Source organism: Cupressus sempervirens, chromosome 3 (genome assembly GCF_028749045.1).
Source record: "Cupressus sempervirens isolate cs-2001-9-10 chromosome 3, ASM2874904v1, whole genome shotgun sequence".
NCBI classification, from domain to species: Eukaryota; Viridiplantae; Streptophyta; class Pinopsida; order Cupressales; family Cupressaceae; genus Cupressus; species Cupressus sempervirens.
In genome coordinates this window covers 275,108,627-275,127,336 of record NC_143120.1, presented here as the reverse complement: position 1 = coordinate 275,127,336, position 18,710 = coordinate 275,108,627, and positions in this window count along the sequence as shown.

Below are 18,710 nucleotides of genomic sequence, written 5' to 3'. Positions count from 1 at the left end.
TAGCAGAGCTTCAACCCCGTCAAGATCACTATCTGAACTCTATTCTAATTCTTCTTCACTATATGACTGAGAATCCTTTATCTTCTTGCCTTTCTCCTTGAGTGGAAGCTTGGCTTCAAATGCTGATTCAATGTTCTTGGTAGTTGGAACATAATTATTATAGTTATCTAGCTCGAATTTAGTCAATCTTCCAACTATGGCTTCTAAATTTATCTTATGATTTGCTTCACATCTTCTTTCTTGAATTGCAGAAACTCTGATTGCATAAATGGGAAGTACTGTTCTAAGAACTTTACTTATAACTATTTCCTCCTTGATATCTCCTCTAGAAGCTTTGATTGCACTAACACTTGATTTAGCTCTTTCAACATTTTTTTGCAATGTTTTCATCTTCTCTCATCCTCATTTGATCAAATTGACCTCTCAAACTTTCTACTTTGGCTCTTCTCACATTATCATGACCTCCATAGATATCTTTCAGATTGTTCCACATTTCAAAAGTAGTTTTGCAATCCTTGATATAATCAAATTCTTCATAACTTAGGGTAGATGCAATATCTATCATCATGTTGTTGTGAGTCTTCTTTTCAGCAATATTATTGACAGATAATGTGCCAGTAGGTTTTACATATTCTGCATCAAGGTACATCAGCCTTGTATCACCAATAGAAGCTAGATGAATTCTCATTAGTCCCTACCATGCTAAGAAGATGTCCCTATTAAGTCTTGGAATTTCCCTCTTGTAAGACATCCTAATCTTTAGCTTAGATCCTTGAAATATTTTCCTACAAGCACCAAAAGCTCTGATATCAATTGTTGGAAATGTAGATGGAGTAATTGAGAGGGGTGGGGGGGGTTAATCAGTTACCCAAAAAACTTTTCACAAATCCCTTAGATGTCAAACAAGTTACTTACTGGTGTCATTCAATAAACATTCACAAAAATGTTGTAACTCGGTAGATTAACTTGTTACTGATCTTTAACTATTCATAATTATTAACATGGATGGAAAAGTAAATAACATAAAAATAAGAGACACGAAATTTAATGTGAAAACCCAATATGGGAAAAATCACCAAGTAACTAGCTACCAATTTTCACTCTTTTGAAGTGAGCCCTATTAGGAGCCAACCCTATTAAAAATTTACAAAACACACTATTAGGTGTGACCCTATTAGAGGATTTATTCACCCTATTAGGAGTGGCCTTGTTAGAGGCCTTTAGAACAATTCAATTGAACTATCACCTTGTTAGAGGATTTGCAAAATGGTTGTTAAACCAACTCTATTAGGAGATTTTGGAATCACTACTACAATGGTTAGAAAGTAACAATGAAATGAGTTAAATAAGATGCAACTAAATTTTCTGATTACAAATCTCTATTCTACACCATTAGATCCTTCTTGATCAAATATAACTTTTTTTCTCTTTAATGATCTCTGATCATCCTTCAAAATTCACTCTCACAATAATCAGTCCGCCTTGACATTCATATCACATCAAATTCATCACACTAAAATTTTCAACTTGACCTCTCATATATACCATTCAAATTATCAAGTCAGCTCAATTACAAGTTACAATCACCTATAATCATTACCATAGTTGGCTTGAAATAATACTTTAAAAAATTAAGCATTAAATCATAAATTAACAAATTCCTTTACTGGCTGACTCTGCTTGGTAAACACTACTTCAAAAATAATTTCCTAAGTTAACCATCTCAACTTTTTTAGCACTACAAATTCTGAAAAATCCTTTGGCTCTGAGTGAACTCAGTAAGAACTGAATTTCCTTCACTGACCATGAGAGATTGGTAAGAACTAAATTTCCTTCGCTGACCATGAGAGCTCAGTAAGAACTATTTTTTGCCACATTTTCCTTTGATGACTCAGTAAGCTCGATAGACACTGAATTTCCTTTGCTAACCTTGAAAGCTTGGTAAAAACTATCTACACAAAGTAAAGTCTAAGAATGCTCAGTAGACACTATAAATCTTCTTGCAAACCAACTGAGCTCAATAAGTGCTAACAGATGACTTGTATGACATTTGTGTAACATCAAAGACAACACACAATTGGATAATTGTATCCAACAATTTTCTACCCTTATTTCTTTTTCATAAGCATCAGGCAATGTATCTCTTCCCATGGTTGGGATTGTGGTGGCAATATCACTATTAAAAGCTTTGAGGTAGTGTAAGAATGCATTACCAGGGTTAGGCTTCACTATAATGGGTATTCTATCTCATGTTTTTTGAAATTTGTAGTTAAAAATAGTCATGTATTCAGGAGGGGATCTTTTTATAGTAATCAACTATTCTAAAAGTGAAAGCTAGTCACTATTATCCTCAAAATGCTTGTATAGGGCTGCTCCTAACCCATCCAATCTACTATAAAGTTATGAGGTAATCCTCTATACCATTGTAGTGCTTTTCCTTTCAAGGATGAGGCTAGAATCTTGAATCCAACATCATCTTTAGATATTCTATGTATATTACAAATATTTGCATCTTCTTGAATAATCTCTAAGGGGGAAATAGAAGTTTCACCAATAAACTTAGGTATGCTTTTGATAGTTGATACCGATATGTTATGTCTTTAGCTAGTAGGAGAGGAATTCCACCATTAAAGGTAGCAAAAGCATGAGATCTAGCCATATAGGAAATTGATTTTTTGATATGAGCTGATGGTATTCTAGGTTGAGATCTAATAATAGGAGGAGTGGAAATGGATCTTGCAGGGGTATGTGTTATTGCTGCACTCCTAACTAGTGATAGAGATACTCTAGTTTTTCTTCTTCTAGAATTGAAAATGAAAGCTCTTGGTATTGAAACTTACCTATAGAAGATGCCCTTGTTTCAACTTTGGGCATGAATAATAGAAACCAAATGTGGAATGGTGTAGAGTCACCAAGTGCTTTGATATGAGCCTCTTGAAGGCCTAGAATATTGAGAGTAGCATTGTTTCCTCAGCATCAATCTTGAAATTATTCTTTGATACTAGTAGACTTGAAATCTTCTAAATATTGTCCCACCATGCATGCCAAAAATTGTTGTCACAAAAGCTTGCACCCTTGTCCAAAGTTTTTGCCTAAGGACAACCTTGTGAAACATGAAAATAACCTCCAGGTTGTGGGACTTGAACTATGAGGTTGAGTCTCTAGGGCTTGAATATTTGATCTTGAAATATTGAGAGTCTGTGGGACTTGAAATATTGGATATTGATTTTAACCAATACAAAAGGCAAGAGCCTACAACACAATGGTATATTCTGAGCCTCTTAACTGGGAGGTCCTGGGTTCAAATCTTCTGACAATAAATAATACTAATTAACCTTGGCTTCAGCCTCTTACCGATCAAAAAAAAAAATAACCAATACATACATATATTATAATTTAGTTTACAAATTAACTTTTAGAAAAATATTTGAATAAAGTTTATTTTAAGACATAAAAGATCAAATTTATAAACTATAAATAAATATTTGATATTACACACAGAGAGACATTATAAATTGTTCATATTTCAAACTAGTAGAGTATAACCTAAAGTTTATTTCAACACATTTGATTTAAGTAAAGACCAATTGCAAAAACTATAAATAAATAATTGATACAATATACATACACTATATAAACTATTTATATACCAAACTAATACCCTAGAATTAAGGAAGTTGTTCTTAGTATAGACAAGGAATCTTATGAAGTGGAAATCAAGATTAAAAATATTTATCTTCAAGGTTAGGAGCCACTTGATTGGTGAGATCTTTCTTTTATAAAGTAAAACCTCACAAGGTCCACTCTCACTCCAACACATGTGATACTAGAGTACATGTCTACCTACAACTAAATGCATTTTATAAGTTCTTATCCAACTCTCCCAATTTAAGAGATTCCCTTTACAAAGGAGTGCTTTTTTTTTAAAAAAATTCTCATCATGCAAAGTTGATATAACAAGAATATGATGGTAACCTTGTTGGAGGTAAATTGGATCCCTACAAATAACCACACAATAGAAACACAACAATAATAAAAAATATAATACCAAATCACAACTCTTTATTTATAGAATAATTGTTTAAATGTAATGTGCCCAGTTGTTAGGTTTTCTAGGTTAGGGCCAAAGACAACAACAATTACAAAATAGTTCTACAAGATCCAACTCACAAACACTAATCCTAGCTAGTCCAATTCTATACTCTGGAAGAAAAGCCCAAGGAAATCTTAACTTGTGCTCACAAGCCCTTCAAGAAATCTCCAAGTTTCCAAGTCATAGCTACTAGCTCTTCAAAGTTTGCATCCTTTTCTCCAAGATGGATCACTACTTCCTCAAAGACTCCACAAAACCCTCCTACTTATACCCAACTAAGCCACAAGTCAACCTAGTTCATTAAAAATTAAATAAAAATCTTTGCATTAAATATATGTTGAGCCACAAGTTCACTACAACACAAATTAAATACCCAAAGTTGGCTACAAAATGAATTAAATCCCAAAATTTGACTCACAAAAAAATTGACACCTATAGGAACCAAGACCGGAATAAGCATTAGAGAAACCAAACCAAGCATCAGCCAAAACACTAGCATCATCAAGCTCCTATTGCATGGAAAGCAACCAACACATGTCGAGCAATATAGAGAGTTTCAAGAAACTAACACATGTCAAGCACTGCAGTGAATGTTGAGCAAATTATATTTGTAGAGCTCCTTGAGCAACCGAGCCCCTTCAATGACCGAGCTCCTTGGCCACAACTACACCCTTCAGCGATCAAGCACTATTGTTTGGTAACTGAGTCAACAACTCTCAGCCAAATTACCTCCAACATGCAAGATTGCTAAAAAATCCAAGATGCTCCTACATCAAAAGTGTTGTCTTTCCTTGGCCAATTTATCAATGTACTTAAATGCAATCAGGTAAGTCAATAATTTTATTATCTTTTTAGTAGAACACAAATGCATAGATATACCAAATTCATTATTTTCACCTACCACAAATTCAAGAATCAAAATTCAATATCTAACAAACACCAAAACACAAAAAAAATAATCATCCTTTCATTTAAAATATTCATCTTCTATACAACACACCCATGCAATTGTTTAATATATAGATAAACCCAAAAAACTAAATAATCAAAATTTGAAACCTTATCCACATTAAAAATATAAATATTCATTTTATTATAAACCTCATCCATACTAAAAATATAAATATTTATTTGATTTGTATGTAAAATGTTCAAATTCCATCTACATTTTCTCAAGAACTAGTCAAACAAAATCTAAATGATGTAACTAAATGTTCATATTCCATATATCTTTACAATATTCAGATTTAATATAAATATCTAATGCTTCATAGAATTTTTTTTTTTACTCCTTTTTAATTATTCTCTTCAAAATGACTTCTTAGTAGATCATTTTAAATATAGTTTATGACTTGAATCTAATAGATCATTCTAATAAGTATTCTAAGTTAAATTCACTTGAATCATAAGTAGAGGAGATTTAGTAATGTCACTCTTCTAAGTAACAAAGGAAACCAAAGTGGTGAGTTTTGAAGCAAAAGTGAAACCCCCAAAATCATCAATGGTTGGGTTGATCATGACTTCCACAAAGAGACACTCTTGCCATTACAGTTGATGATAATCAGTATGTTTGCCAGTGGATTAAAATGCACTAACAACTTAGATAGTGAGTCTTTTAGTAATTGAGCCACGTCAAAATTTGTATTAGAAGAACTCCTAAGAAATTGCAAAATGGAATCTAACCATTACTAAATTGATATTTTAGACCCAAAGTTAGTGTTATGAAGTTTTACATGTTTAACAAGCACCAAGCCTATCATAGTGACATCCACTTTTCCCCATATTTGGTGGAAAAAAGGAAATGGGAAACACACATAAAAACTGTACACAAAATATTGTACAAGGGTTCTTAAGAATGTGAATGTGACTACAATTGTGTATGCTTTTCATGATCATTATGGTGAGGAAACCAACCCTAAATATTATAACAACTTAAGAAATAAAATTGAATATTTTAAATTTAAAAAAATCAGCAAAAATGGGTAGGCCACAAATATATTTATTAAATAAAATTGATTCAAAAGCTCAACTGAGAAAGAATTAGTAAGAAAACTTAGAATCGTTGCTAAGTACAAAAAGATTTAAACATCAATATTTATAAATTGCCATTTTGATGGTAGAAGTACCTTGTTTACAATTTGGAGACAATTCTTCCTCCAATATCATAATCAAACTTTAGATGATTAGTTATCAAAATTTTAAAAACTAATAAACTATTAGTTAAGGAATTTCACTTATCCATTTCTACACATTTGAGCTTAATACATGAGGCCAAAGCATCCTTAGCACAAAAATCACAACCCCAACTAGAGTCGAGTAGGGGTAGAGGAGAAGATTCCCAACCTGACCCATGTCTCGCACCCCATGTGGAAGAAGGTTGTAATGTCCCCACTATTAGGGTTAGATTGGGACACCAATACTTGCAAAATAAATGTTAGGATTAAATACTAAAAAGTAGAAATATATTATTTTATCATTATTTATAACCATTATCTTGTTCTCATCTATCCATTTATATAGGGTTACTCATCTCTCACACTAGCACAATAGCCATTTTATATGAGGATCTCACTTCCTACACTAGCACTACAAGATTTCATCAATCCCATCTTAGCCATTTATATAAAGTTGACTCCTAACTCTATACTAGCACAAAGCCATTTATATAGGAGAGCAATTCCTTATACTGGCACTATAGGTTCTTAATTCATTTTGTGAAAAATATACCCAGTACACTTTATGTGGTCTTCAAGTTGAAAGCCCAAAACCCTTGCAGTGACTTGCAGAGTGGTTTTCATAAATAGAGAGCTTTGTTTTTCAAATGATTTTTGGAGGGCATCATAAGTTGCAACGAACTCAAGTTTCTACAAAAGTTGAGACCATAGGAACAAACCTCCAACCAAAGTGTGACCCACCTAGAAATCATAATGTTTCATAGCTTTTTTTAGTTTGTGATCACCCCAAAATTGTTGGTGAATGAATTTGGCTATAAGGATCTCCAAAAGTGTCATAGGTTGTAATAAGTCCATTGCATTGGACAAGAAAATTGACACCAAATTGGATAGGAAAAGAAAATGTCTGGAGTGAGGAGAGAGAATATCATCCCTAATAACATGCATGATAGCTCACTGAATAGAGGGGGAATGTACATAGAAAATTACATCGATGGTAGAATCATCGATGTATAGTAGAAGACAATTCTCACCACATTTGATTGAAGCCAAATCCTATGATTTTTGGGAAAAATTGTCTTATGAAACTGAGAACATGAATCACATTTTACATAGACCTCCATGGAAGCTGAAATCCTCAGATGAACACCTTTGACATGCACTAAATCCAAAAACTTGAAGGGTATAAATAAATTTGGTAATGATAGTTAACAAAAAAATCCCACGAGAATAAACTTCCATCAGTTTCCAACACATGCGAGGGATTTGGAGGACCAATGACCATGTGAAAATAGTGCTTGATCAAATGAAAAAGTAACCTCAAAGCATATGAATTAAACCATGCATCCAATATGAGCACAAGAAGTACAATTATGGAACCCATTTGACAAAAAGCTTGGTGACTTTAACTTAAATAAGCATGCACAAGCATTATCAATGCCATCATGATATATGAGCTCGAATGAAAGATAACTAACACTGGTACCTATCAATATCTAACTTGATCAATAATTGTAACTACTCATATTGATCAATGAATAAGCTCAACTGAAATGTTGAAATCATGATGTCATCACACCCTAAATTTCAAAGGTAATCTACAACTTTGTTACACTCCTGTAGAGTATGAGAAATGCATACATCTTGACACTGATCTAAAAAGTTCCAAATCTGATGGACAATATACTTAAGGTACTAGGTATATGTCTATCTTTTAATGTAGGCATTAATGATTACCTAAAAATCAACTTCAATCTGTAGTCAATGAAAATTACCTTTCTTGGCAAGGACTAATGCTCCAAACAAAGCATGAGCTTTTGAAAAATTATTAGTTCCATCCAATAAGGGTGTAGTTTTAATTGCTAACACTTTCCTATTACAATCTCTAATACATGCCCCTAACCCTAATTTACCTAGGTTTCCTCTAGAAGCACCATCAAATTTTATCTTCACATACCCTATATTGGGAGGGTGCCAATGAACATTAGATCAATCTAATTTAGGTTGTGTTTTGTCAATTGATCCCCATCCTAAAGGAATAAAAATTATTTTCCATTCTTGAAGGATATTGCCATCCCAAGAGGTAATAACAAGAATAATCTTATGTCTACTAAGACTTGCATTAGTTACTTCCAAAATTGACTTTTCAATATCTTCAAGCACCTTGTCAATAGAATAAAACTATTTTCTAAAAATCCACTTATTTCTTTCCCATCAAATAGCCCATATGACTAATGTTGGGTAACACTTCCATAATCCTGCAAACAAACCACAAGGATGGAGGGTTGGCCATGCTTGGAAAATATCCCATATATTGTTTTGAAGAGAGGTAAAGAAACTTAATTTTCTAAGAAAAAAAGGCCAAAAATGATGGGAAAAAGGACAACACACAAAAAGATGATCACATGTTTCATATTCATCATTGCATAATACACATTTGAAAGCTGGAGCAATATTTAATCTTACTAGTCTATCACATGTTAGGATCATGTGTTTGATTCAAAGCCATGCAAAGCATCTAGCTTTTGATAGCACAACATTGTTCCAAAAAAATGAGCATGAAATTGAATATTATTTGAGGAAAATTCTACCATATGATGAAAGATGAATCATATATATTTAGTCTTATTATTTATAACCAAAATTTAGAAACCTACATTTAAAGAGGACAACAAATTGATCAATACTAATACATAAAGAACATTTAGAAATTATATTTAACAATAAAATGACTTGTTCATGTTTTTTTATGTCCAATCATTTTTTGGAAAATATGAATTTTAAATTGACAAGAATTTTTTATTTTGGTGCACAAATATCTTAGAAACTCAAATAAAAAAGTGACAACAAATTGTTTTATTTCAATGTAAAAACAATCCTCATAAATCAAAATCTTAAGAAACCATAACAAATTAAATCATTGTGAAGACCTTAATTCTTAAACCAAAATGTTTGGGTATATTGGTGAAGTCATTAGAAAAGTTAGAGATCATGTCCCCTCAATCATTTCAATGTAGCATATATCTAGATTAGTGGTCAGGCAGTAAAAATTGCTCTAAGATCTTAACTTTGGAACAAATGTTAGAATTGACAATATAATGTATACAGGAAATGGTGATGCATTAGTAAAGGCTACAAGGAAGTAGATGGCATGAAGAAGAAATTAAGGAAACCCAAAACATGGTAAAAGGTGGGGTTTAATGTAAGAGGGCATCATTTATAATAGAACCACATTAATCCTAACATGGTAGTAGTTCTCCCATGCCAACTTAAACACCACAAAAAACATGGTATTTTTTTGTTAATGAAGGAAAGTAATCTAAATATGCTCTTTAATTAGTGGGTTATTTGTGAAGATAAGGAGAAAGAAGAAAAATGATGATTAGGATAGTTAATAGAATTAGGTCTCTTATTTGACCTAACTAAGCCAACTCAAAATGTGGGTTTTATTTCTTGGGTCTAGAGTGTCCATTAGCATATTTGAAGTCAAGATAGGGTGGAGACTCAATCATCCTCAGTGGAAGACATGGTTATATACCAATTCTAGATGGTAGAGGCATTGTAGGGGATATACATCTTAGGGTAAAGTCAAGGTGCAAGGTCAAAAAATACTTGTGGCTTTAAAAATCCACTTTCCTCATTAGGCTTTTCATATTGAAAACCTTAGGAAGGTAGGGGAATATTCCTTGAGAGGAGCCTTGGGAAGGCTAGTTGAATAGAGGAAACATTGGATGGATCTTGAAGAGGAGACATTGGAGAGTGAGTAACATTGCATGGTTTGAGATAACCACAATCCCTTTGTATCATATTGGTATCAAAGATAATATTTTGAATAATTTGTATATGTCAAACATAGAGGGATTAGAGGCTAGGAAGATTTCTCCAAATAAAATGAGCCAAGAGGCCAGTTAGAGTTAGTTCAAGAAATAATACCAAGTGCACATGTGCAGAAAAGTAAGAAGGATAAGGAAAGATCAAAGAATGGGGAGATGTAACTTATAAAGAATACAATGAGGAAGAAGGATAGGTGAAACAAATATAGAACTATCACAAGATTAAAAGGTGTTCCTAGATGCTTTCAAGTCCCTAAGTAAAGATAATTTGGAAGGTCTTCCCATCTATAGTGGAAGCTTGAATGAGGAAAAGATAGATTAGATTGATGCTCTTAATAACCATTTTTAATACAAGAAGATGAATAAATAAAAAAAGAGTTAGTTTTTGCAAAGCATGGTTGAAAGGTTATTCTTTGGTATGGTTGAAACATCGTGCAAGAATAAAGACTATCAACAAGAAAGAAGAACATTACTTCATGGGAAATAAAGAAATAAGATCAAGGCTTGGTTCTTACCAAGGGATTATGAAGTCCAAGTGAATAAAAGGTTGCAAAATCTAAGGAAAAGAGAGATGGATGGGTAAAAGCACAAACTTGTGTCACCTTTGATAAAGGAAAAGGATATCAAAACTTAAATTGTTCAACTTTAATGACTTAAAAGCAGCGTTTGTGCTTAGAATTTGAAGATGATGTAAACAAATAAAATGTGTAAAATTGGATGAAGTTTTAGTATATTATTTTATTTTTTAAATTGAGAAATGTTTTTTGAATTTTTTGAATTTTTAAAATCTTTTTTTTTTAATTCTTTCAAAATGTTAAAATAATAGAGTTTCACTCTTGCCAATCTATTATATGCAAATGATCATATTTTTCCCTAATTTTTTAATATGTTATAGTTGACATGTATATCTAGTAGAGAAAAAAAAAATGATGTTTGATGTATATTGTTTAAGTTATAAGTGTTCAAAGTTGAACTTATTAGAAATTGATTGTTTTCTTTTCCTACCAAACTTTTCCTATCAAATCTACATATTTTTAAAAAAAAGTTACATATTCTTGAAGAGACTCTCTCCTCTAGAAATACATTTAATTTTTTAATTTTTTGAACATGATTTACTATTTTTTTTCCTTTTTTTAAGCGACATCTTCTTAAATCTTAAAATACCTACTTGTAATATTTTAAAAGTATAACATATTATAAATACTCAAAACACTATAAATTTAATATGACCATAATATTAACTCCACAATCTTAAAAAGGGTATTTTTAGTTTTACAATAAACTTTATTTTTTATAGATAAATTATCCTTAGAAGTGATAAATTTAAAAAAACTCTACTTTTTGCTTGTATGGCTACCACATAGACAGTTTCAGCCAAAACCTTTTTGGCTAAAACCCATGGTGTCTTTTTATACCCACTTACATGACCTCATATAAGAGAAATACTTTTCTTCATTAATTTTCAAATAAATATTTTGACTAAAAGTGTTACACCTGAAATCTTTTCTACCATAACCATTTTGCCACCTTTGCACCACATTGATGCCACTTGGCACCACATGGGCTCTGCCCTAACACTTTAAGCCATAAAAATATTGAGGAATTATAGAAACTCGTTATGAGAGCTAAAAAATAGGAGGATGAATTAGAGAAGTCGGTTAGGTATTTGAATGACCTAAGGATAAACATACAACATGAAATAAGTATCTTGGCACAAAATTTGGTCCTAAAATATTTCTAGCTAGTCCTTGGGAGAAGAAAAGATTAAGAAGAGAGGGGAACAAAAAATTATAGGAATAAAGTGTTAGAGTAATAATTTTTTTTCTTACTAATTATATCATATTGATTTAATTATTAAGTCACTTATTATCTCTAGTTTACTTAAGCTAAAATTTGGGCATATAATAATTAATTATTTTATTAATTATTATCATGTAATCTAAGTTTTACCTATTAGGGTTTTGATCTCCTTTTTATAAGGATTGATCTCTTTGCAATTTATTGATTCACTTTTGATTATAGAAATTTCTCTTTTTCCTTATCAAGAATGTCTCATCTATGGTTCTAAGAATTTTAGCCTCCATAGCTTCTGCTTCTCTCTTTTTGTGATAGGTGTTTGCATGCAACTAATTCTTGGGAGTTGTGGGGTTGATCTTTTATCAACTTCAACATGGTTTTATGGCTCCAGGTCTTCATCCCCTATTCTATTTATGAGAGAGTTGGTTTGGCTTTCAAATCTGTGTTTTTTCTTTCAAAGGGTTTTTATTTTACTTAAGCTAAACTTTGGGCATGTAATAATTAATTCTTTTTATTAAGTATTATCATGCAACCTAGTTTTTACATGTTAGGGTTTTGATTTCCTTTTATAAGGATTGATCTCTTCGTAACTTATTGATTCACTTTTGATTATAGCAATCTCTCTTTTTGCTCATCAAGAATGTCTCGTCTATGGATTTGGGAATTTCAACCTCCATAGCTTTTCCTTCTCTCTTTCTATGACAAGTGTTTGCATGCAAGTGATTCTTGGTAGCTTTGGGGTTGATCTTTCATCAACTTCAACATAAAGGTGGTAAGGGATTTGGAGGAAGAGAAACCTTTGCAAGCAGAGGTGATTTTCCAAATAGATCTATAGATACAAACACACAAGAAGGTAGTGGGGAGACTAGTGGTAGAGGAGGATGGTTAAATTAAGTTTAAGGGGGAAGGGGAAACAACATAGGTAGATTTGGGAATCAAGGAATGGGTTGAACTATTTTCACTAGGAAATGTTATAATTGTAATCAATTAGGCCATACTATGAGTAGTTATCTTGAGGGAGCTTCAAATTATCATGTTTGGTAAAGGAGAACCCAATTAATCCAAGAGAAAGATAGCCAGAGTGTTACTTCACCATTGGGAAAAGAAAGACTAATCGTGGAAGGAGAAAACATGATGCTAAGGAGGAAACTCTTGAAGGTAACCTATCACAAAGGACCCCCTCAAAGGAAGACACTTTTTAAGAAAATTTGTAAGTCTCATGGTAAAATAATAAAGTTATTTTTTATTCTAGATCCATTGAAAATATTGTTGCATTAGAGATGGTAGAAAATTTAAAGTTGAAATGATTACCTCACATAATTCCTTATAGGTGTAATGGTTAAACAATGAAAAATATGTGTTAGTCAATGAAGAAGCATGGGTAGATTTTAAGATGATAATTTATAAATACATAGTATTATGTGAAATGTTTCCCATGGATGTGTGTCACTTGCTATTAGGATATCATTGGAAATTTGACTTTAAGACCATACATGATGGTTAAAATGATTCCTATGCCATAACTAAGGGTAAATAGTTCCAAAAGCATCCGCTATCTAATCAAGGGGATGAAAATAATATAGGTTCTAATTCCATGTTATTAAGTGGTAAATAATTCCTACAGGTGTTGAAACAAGAAGGAAACCAAGGATATGCTATCATGGTGAAAGCTAAGGTATAGATCAAACCAATTGTCAAAATAGAGCTACCTCAAAAAGTCCAAGAATTGTTAAACTAGTATAAGGACATCATGGTATTAAAATTCTAGATGATCTACACCCTATGAGAGATATTAGTGTTAAAAATATGGAATATTAAGAAGTTTTACCCAACTATGGATATTATTAACAATCTTTGAACTTGCATGTATGATCAAAATGAAAATTAAACATAACCATTTAACAATGAAACTCATAACACCATTATTTTTCTAACTAGGGAAACCATGGCCAAGGGAAAAGCCTAATGGGGATGATGCCCACAAAATGATCCACTAATCGAAAGTATCTTGGGAAATATATTGACCCTGTTAGGAGGCTATTATATTTGTATAGTGTATATGTCCTTGTTAGAGGACTAGGCCAACCCTGTTAGGAGTTGTTATTATAATTAAAAAGTATGCTAGAAGAGCCCACTACTAAAAAAAGCAATAATATCTTTACAATAATATCAAAAGAGATAGATACAAAAACCTTTTTTATAGTGTTGATATCATCAATATCTAATATGTCTTTATAGCTATGTCTTCAAAACTAATCATAAAAATATACTACTCTATACTAGCATCAAATCTACATGCATGCTGATCATAGATAGTGCACATTCAAACATTATAACATTACATTACAATGTCATACTTTTCTAAACAAAAATTTCTTCCTTTATTCCAAAATATTTCATTTTGTTTTCCTTGCTGCTTGATACTTTTCTAATTCTTTTGAATTATATTTTTCCACATGTGGGTTAACATATAGGATATCATCCCAACATTATTAAGTCATTTTTTTTGGTAAACCAAAACAATCCTTTAACCAATATTCTTTTATTTTTCCTTTACTCTATTATGTTTATTCAATCCTATAGCTGGTAAAATGTGTATAACTTTGTTTGTACATATATAAAACTTAAGCATTATCACCCATGTATTTGTCAGTATCCCTACTAGCTTCATATAAGAGCACATATGATCAAGTTGTTGACATTAAGGTCAATTAGTCTATCAGTGACTCAATGCTTAGTCAATTGGTTTCATTACTACTGAGCTCTATAGTTGCTAGTGAGCTTATCATTCAATTTGTACTGTTAACCAAGTTATTTAGTTGTTCTCAAGGATATACAGTTTCTATTGAGTACCTAAGTCAGTTTGTAGTGTTTACCAAGCTACATAGTGCTTACTAAGCTTTAAAGACAAAGTTTAATACAAACTGAGAATAACAGAGGCTATCAAGATATTTAGTGAAAGTTAAGAACTCAAAGTATTAACTGAGCTCTATAGTATTAACAATGTTAAATTAATGTTGACCAAATCATCTAGTGTCAATCAAGTGATTCAACAACTACCGAGTTTCTTAGTGTTCACCAAGTCACATAGTGTTGACCAAGTTTGAGCTACTTGGAAGTGATTAGTATGGACTAATATTCAAATCCAACCAAGTGCCAAAGTTTGTTGAGTGTTGACAATGTTTTCCATGTGTTAGAACATCATTGAGTTTGTCTTTAGAACCTAAGTTACGATGGTTGAGCTAAATTTGTGAATTATGATGGAATTGGTATTGTAGTTGACTCTAGTAAGTTGTGATTTTGATTGGTATATATATAATGCATTATATCATATCCAAATAAGAATGTGAAGAGTATATGATGAGAAAAAGTGTAAATTAAAGAAGGCATCAGGTGCATACTTCATTGTATGTTTGTAAATCCTTTAATAAGGTGGAACTCATAGTCATTATTTCTCCTAATAGGAAAAGTCATGAGAAGTGGTCAATTTTAAGCCTTAATAGGTTAACTTTATACTGTAGTACTAAAGCTTGTGGGTATTGTTGGCATTTTAAAAAACTACAGAACAATAAAGTGCTTCAATACCAAAATGATGATACTTATGCAACCTAAGGATTAGCTATTTCCTATTCTCAATTACACATGCAAACCATTTGGATCCAACATTAACAAAACCAAGAATGGTTTCCTTCTCTTTAGGCTATGCAAGACCAAGGTGGGTATACCTAAGGCATGACTTAATCTGACTGTTGCTGTATGGACACTATCTTAGTTTCATTTTGATTCTCATCCTCAATCCATAAACACACAGCTAATTATGACATTTTAAATAGAATAGATCCCATTTAACAGATTTGGTCATAAAGTCTTCTATAGATCTACAAGTATTCTTTACAATAGTGGATAACTAAGGCTAGAATATTTCATGCAAACAAGTGTTGACCAACTTTGAAAATCTTCAGGAAATAAAAGTAAAATTGATTGTAAATTTTGCATTTGATACCCATTTATGATCTATTTCTCTTCCAGCTGAATCAATTTGACCAGTGCCTAGTCCAATAGGGTTTAGAGTCTACTACAATTCTATAGATCTAATTTGTTTCCTTACAACAAATATTATCAGCAATTCTTACTAGAATCCATCATTCAAAACATCCTTCCCATTACTATAGCAACCCTATCAAATTCATCAAAGCTCTTACTTAATTCATTGAACTAATAACAGTGATGAAAAGATATACAACCTAAAGGATTCCATTCAATCACACAAGTTTTACTCACACAACATACAGATAGCTAAGTAACAAAGAGTAGACAAAATTCAAAAAGAACTAGTATGGGGACAGCTCATAATTTATATTCATTTTCTTTGAAAATTGTATACACTTGCAGTAAACTTAGAATGACCTTTGGAAGAAACATAGATATCATTCTATATTAATGTATTCCCAAAAACTTGCAGAGAAAATAAATCATAAAGTTTGCTCAAATTATTTGGGCCAAAAAAAAACAAAGCATATGACTAAAAGCCTTAGAAATTAGACCCTCGTTCCAGCCCTAGGATCTCACTTAAATATGCGAGATGCGACAAGATTTAGGCTTAGAAAACTTGACAAGTGTCCAAAAACCAAACTTAATGTAACAAAAAGTTAACACAACAATATGTACTTTGGTAGGCCCATTTCTGTTACATCAAAAACAAGTTATTGGCCTTTTGATTTGCCACCACTATTATGAATCCTCTGAATATGCTGCCACTAGGCTGGCCAATGATGAGTCCTGTGGTATTTCTACATCAACTTTTACCCTTGGATTTTCACTATTTTTACCTTGGACGAACAACATTACTTTTATCCTTGATTGTTTCTTTGTCACATCCACATCCTGGGCTTCTCTAGCTACAATTGGAGCTAACTAGTCATTCTTGTCTTCTTCTTCCTATTGGCCTTGTGTACTAATAGTGTCAATGATTTAGATCTCATCATCCTACACTTCATCACTATCAATTTCAACCTCCTCAAATTGTTCACCAAGAGCAATTTGTGTCATCCATTTGTCAAAAAATGTGTCATTTGGCCATTCAAACTGTAGGATATCATCTTATTTCGTGAGAACCAACTTTTCTTTATTGTCAATATCAATGAATTATTATTTCAAGGAATCAAAGAATAATTAAACTTTTACCATTTCTTTTGTAGTTGTAGCCCACCACGGATGCCCCTTTTCATTGATCACTTTATTCACTCTTAGACAAAATAAATTATCTAGCTACTTGGTCCATTCATCTTTACTTTTCAATTTATTTCTTCTATCTAGGGCATGAGGGAATAAGCTAAACCTTTGACTCTTATATCTGTCTAAGTAGCCAACAATTATTCTCTGTAAGTGAATTCTCCTTTCATCAAACTTTGGGAGATCAACAACAATATCATAGGTTTTTTCAATAAGGTCATGGGATGACCTTATAACAGAGTAACATTAAAAGGTCATCTCTCTCATCCTTTGTTTCTTTCCCCATTTGTTTACAATATAGGCTTTAAAGCCTCATCATTTGCTTTCAATTCATTCCAAATACTCACCACCCTAGCCAATTGGTCATAAACTAATGGCCATTCAATTTTATTAGCCAAAAATGTAAGAGCTTTTCTCAATCTATCCTCATATTGTATATTTAGCTCTACATGTAAGGCCCATAGTTTACTCTTTTCTTCTTCAAAATCTTCAGCAGTGTAATACTGTGGCCTTTGGGGTGTATCTAGTATTTCTATGAGGGGGGTGGATTTGAAGGGTTCAGTTGGGGGGCAAGGGTATGTTATTCTTGGTGCTGTAGACCTCCCCATTAGCTTGTTTTCAAGCTCAATCCTCTTTTTAACCTCTTTGTTGTAGGCCTCTAGAATTGTTTCATATTTTCTCTGTAATTCAAATATGGCCTATTCTTCCTTCTTAGTAGTGACCAAAATAAATTGGGATTAATCCACATTCCAATGTGCTGCCTATACATGAGATGTATCAGCAACTCTCCTTACAATTATGTTTCCCATCAATCCAAACTCATCTGGTTGTGATAATGTGGCTCTAGACCCTCTTCTTAATGACCAACTAACCAATGCAACTTGATCCTCAAAAAATGCAGTACCTTGGAAATCCGTTTTATTTTGATCTTGCAAATTCAATTTATTTGAAATAAAATTGAAAACTAAGGCATCAGCAATGTCCCAATTTGGTAACAACAAAATGCTAGATGCCTTCACCATTTGTCTTCCCTCTTCAGATTATATTCTGAAATTCTCTCATCATTTCTTCTTTTGTTTGGTTCTCAATGGAGGTCTCATCCATTTCTAGATGCTCTATTTTCAACCTTTTACACCTTTCTTCAAAATTATTCATGTTTATCCTCCATGCAAATTACTAGAAAGCCCTAGACTTTACAAAAATTTCATCAGCCGAAAATTGATGACTTGCCTATTCTAACACAAGGTCCAATTCCCTGCCTCTATAGTCAGCTATTGGTAGATCCAAACTTGGTGGAGGAGGTTCTTAAGGGTTACTCCATTTCTAGATGCTCTATTTTCAACCTTTTACACCTTTCTTCAAAATTATTCATGTTTATCCTCCATGCAAATTACTAGAAAGCCCTAGACTTTACAAAAATTTCATCAACCAAAAATTGATGACTTGCCTATTCTAACACAAGGTCCAATTCCCTGCCTCTATAATCAGCTATTGGTAGATCCAAACTTGGTGGAGGAGGTTCTTGAGGGTTACCCTCATCTAACTCTACTTGAGTAATAAAAATGCCTCCCTATGATCCAATTT